Source organism: Mus caroli, chromosome 6, assembly GCF_900094665.2.
Source record: "Mus caroli chromosome 6, CAROLI_EIJ_v1.1, whole genome shotgun sequence".
NCBI lineage: Eukaryota > Metazoa > Chordata > Mammalia > Rodentia > Muridae > Mus > Mus caroli.
Genome location: NC_034575.1, coordinates 141,035,616 through 141,040,154, shown reverse-complemented (window position 1 = coordinate 141,040,154; position 4,539 = coordinate 141,035,616). Strand labels below are relative to the sequence as shown.

At 43.0% G+C, this 4,539-nt stretch overlaps 1 protein-coding gene across 2 annotated transcripts in view; it reads right to left on the bottom strand.

Annotated features, from left to right (window-relative positions):
* Positions 1-4,539, bottom strand: part of Etnk1 (ethanolamine kinase 1) — a 65,255-nt gene that overhangs the window by 23,131 nt on the left and 37,585 nt on the right. The gene's annotated exons all lie outside the window — the stretch shown is intronic.

Genomic DNA, 4,539 nt, shown 5'->3' with positions numbered 1-4,539 from the left:
AGAGAAACCCTGTCTCGAAAAACCAAAAAAAAAAAAAAAAAAGAACTGACTCTACACAAGTGTCTTCTGACCCCCCCTACTGTTATAGCGGTACACACACCAACCTGCATCCATCTCACACACGCACATGCACACGCACAGCTAGTAGGCCTTCGGAAATGTTGGGTTACCAGAGTCTAAGAATACTGAATTCTGGGCACCTCTGAGAAACGAACTACAAATTATATTTCCGTCTCTCAATTGCGGCTTAAACAAAACCGAAGCCAATCAAGATGGCGGGGAAGTACATGGTAGACTTCAATTCATTTCAACTTTAGGTTTTCTCCTTGTAAGCAACACACGGACTCAGACAAGATAACCTCATCATTTTTGCCCAGAGGTATAGCTTTCCTGAAATAACAAATCCTACCTTCCTAGTGTTTTCTTCTTCTTCTTTTTTATAAATCTTTTTTGTTTTTGTAGACAGGGTTTCTCTGTATAGCCCTGGCTGTCCTGGAACTCACTTTGTAGACCTGGCTGTCCTGGAACTCAGAAATCCGCCTGCCTCTGCCTCCCAAGTGCTGGAATTAAAGGCGTGCGCCACCACCGCCCGCCTAGTGTTTTCTTGGAAAATGTTTCTCTACCTTTTGACTTTCGTGTGGGAAGTGAAAGCTCATCATGTACCCATAGTACACTACAACGTTGTGAGACTAGAGAAATAGTGTTCACCTTGAGACAGATTCCTAAAGCAAAGGACAGGAAGGAGAGGAGTTGAGTATGCTGACAAGAAGTGTCTGTGGGGCAGTGCAGTGAAGTATGGGAAAGGCCACAGATGCACAATTAGCTAAGCAGACTTTCTCAAGGAGAAATCTCCTGGAGTTTGGGAAGAGTTAGCCTGATAGGGGTGATGAGAAGCACAAGAAGCGAACATCTAGAGCCTGGGAGGTGTGGCTCAGTTGGCAGAATACAGATTTTCAAATGTTTTCACAGCATAATGCAAAACCAGAGTGAATGTGGCAGTCTGCATGAGCGGTGTTCCTTGGCAGGCTCGTGGCTCTGAAGCCTTCCTTGAGCCTGCTGGGGGCTATGTGGAGAGGGTGCTGAGGAGGTGAACCCTTGCTGGAAGTATGTCATGTCACCAAGTCCTTGCCCCATTTCCTGTCCTCTTTTTCTATGTGGCTGAAATGCAATCGGCCTAATAGGGTAGAGGATGTCTTTAATCCTAGCACTCAGGAAGCAGAGGCAGGTGGATCTCTTTTGAGTCCTAGCATGCTTCAACCTGGGCTCATATTTTCTTGGTTAGGCTGGGAGCCAGCAAGCCTCAATGATCATTTGTGCCCGTGCCCCTCGAGCTGGGGTTAGAGGTGAGTGGAGAGCTTGCTCTGTGGATGTTGGGATACAATTTTCAGTCGTCATGACTACTGGGTGACTCCTCTCCTAAGAAGACGGAACTCCAGCCCTCATTACTAACTCTGGAAAACTTTTGTTTCTTCTCTTGTTTTAGGGATCAAACCTAAGACACTGACTGCCCTTGCTAGGCAAGGCAAATGTTCTACAACTCGGCTCCAACCCTTTCAAGTCATGTACTTCCATATATTCATTCTACAAGAGTGAGTCTTAATTGAGTATGAACCACATGGACACATTATAGTTAGAACTCAACTTTATTGTTACAACCAATGTTTATTTACAGAATATAAATCTCTTCAAAAAGATACATTCCTTCATTTAATCAATGGTAGAAAGCCTTATTAAACAGAAATAAAGCCTAAGCCGCACTTTATCGTAAAAGAAACACGGCTTCATTGCAAGTTCATGAACACAGAACACAAATGTACTTCACTTCAGCAGCGTCATGAATGAGGCTGTTGATTTTCACTGGCAATGCCAATTTATACATGGAACAAATTTTACTTAAATTAACAGTAGTAAAAATTAAATTTCAAACACAAAAATATGTAACAACAAAGGAAAAAGCAGGAAGTATCTGTGCTAGCAGACAGATAAGCAAGTTCTCCAGCACGCAGANGCTGCTGAGTGTCNGGGAAGCTAGGACAAAGGCTGCGCTCACTNCGAGGTATCACTCCACGGTCAGTGCTGAGACTATCCATAGCACTTACAGTCTATACAAAGCAGCAGTAGACTACAATTCACATTTGAGAAACACAAATTTAAGATCCTACGCCATAGCTTCCCGATTCAGCAGACAGCTAATGCAAAGACAACTCCCCACTTCAGCTTTTCCCTTGCATATAGGTAATACCATGTTGTCTTCTTTCAATCAGGACATCTGACCTTGCTGTACAAAAGCTCCTAAATACAGAAAAGTTCTTACAAGTTCATTAGTTTACAGTTACTTTAGTACATGTAAATACAGAGGACGACTGCAGATCACTAACAAGGAACACTCAGTATGTCGCTACCTACAACAAACAGCAGCACGCCACAGTGCAGGGGTGGAGAACAGGCACTCCCCGCCCTCCACCGCTCTGCAGGGTTTCAACCTAGCTCTCAAGAGTTTCCAGCTAGGAAGCCTGCAATTCCAATCGGATAGGCTTTCCTGCTCCACCTTCACAAACTAGTCGAAAGACAATGTGGTGTTCTCGGTTCTATAACTATCTAGTGTTTTATTAAACCTTACTTGACAGGACCTAAAGGACCACCATGGGTAAGACAACCAAAAGATAAAATTATAACTATTTTAAAGAGGATTTTTGCAAGTGCATACGCCATACAATGCACAATGGACAAAGATAAGTTGGTGGTACCATAGTCTACAGTCCAGGAGAGAAGCTGCGGCCAACACAGGAGTTAAAGTGCTTATCAATCAAGCATCACTATTTGTTTCTAATCCAAATACTTTGGGGTTTCTTCCCATATCAAACTGAGCCAAAAATGAAAATTTTCAGCATTAAAAACTGCTAAACCCAATCTAACTCATTCTGTAACATGTCACTGAATTTAGCCTTCAAGAATTCAAAGTAATGCAAAGCCTTCAGTATTTTCGTTTACAGAAATATGGACTGAAATTCCAGAAATGGGGATGTTTTGTCTGGAGCAGCTGATAGCATTTGTCAAACCCAAGACTGAACACTGCTGTCACTGTGGGGAAAGGCGGCTCACCACCTACTCTTCTCAGACCAGGAACAGGCCAGAGGATGCAGCTCAGCTTCACAGTAAAGGCCAGCCTAGAGTCTGACAGAGGAAAATCAGCAGCCGTTGAAGCCAGACTCCTGTGAGGAGGCTCTCCACCTGCACGCACCTTCCCTGTGAGGTAGCAGAAGCTGCTGCCACGAGGACAACTCCAGGACAAAGCATGGTGACAGGTGACAAGTTAACAGGGAATACTTAAGTCTACAGTACTCTGGAATGCAGGATAAAATGCTTAAAAGCAAGTTAGAGAGAAAAAAAGTAAAATCCCACCTGATCCTACTGCCCTTTATAAGTCAGTCTGAGGTCACCAGGAGACACAGGGGCTTCTGCGGGACACAGAAACAACTGAGTACTTTTCAAATATTCTAACTTTTCTTTCGAGTGTTTGGGGGAATTCTTTTTTGTTAGCAACACAAAGTTAAAATAAACATCTGGGGGTCAGGGAGAGGAAACGAGTTGGCCCATACTGAGCCACTCCAGAGAAGAGCCCTGACAAACCTAAGCGATGTCATTTGCCCTGTGTCTCGTATGGATGAGATTTACATTCACATTGAATTTCAAGTTTTTGTAGAAAGTGTCAACAAACTCTGAAAATANAAAAGGGGACCACACTTCAGTTTACAAACAAATTATATTTTTAGTTTCCTTTAGTTTCACATTGTGACTCAAAGATGAGCTCTATAAATATACTGCTTCCCAGAATCTAACCTACCAAAAATTAATAGCCAAGTAAAAAATGGAGAAAAGTCTTATTAGGCACTGAGAGGCTAAATAAATAAATCCCAACNGTAACTAAACCATTAAACCTTTCTTCCAGTTCCTGCTATCTTACTGCTCNGTTCCCAGCCTAATGACAACAGGCTGGATCATTTAGTGACAGAGAAACTTCTACAAAGGAAAATGCAGAACTACACACTCTTTAGGCAAGACAACACTCACACTAATTGCAGCAGCTTATTTACACCGTCCTATTTACACTCCAGCAGACCTAGCTGATGAGGGTTGTGCTCATGTTCATCTCAGGCAGATCATGTCAACAGCAAGACAGGGCCACCACATCTCATTTCCAGAAATGGTGGTAGCACAGAGGGAGAGGAAAGGTATCAAATATCACTGGTCAGGTTGAAGATCATACAGTGTGCCAGGGAAACAGGATNGGGGTGGAGGGCAGAAATGTGGAATTTTGCTTGTGAAAGCATCCAGGCCACTACNGTCTATTGATTACATTGAACATCCATGAATGCCACTTCTAACATCCACTTTCACATTTACAAAACGAGCTTACTACCAGTTGAGTGATTAGGTAAGGCATTCAAGTTCCTTAGCTGAACAAAAGAAGGCAACTGATATCTAGCAAGCCACAGGACACATTTTAGAGGGATGCTCTTCAGAACAGTCCCAATACAC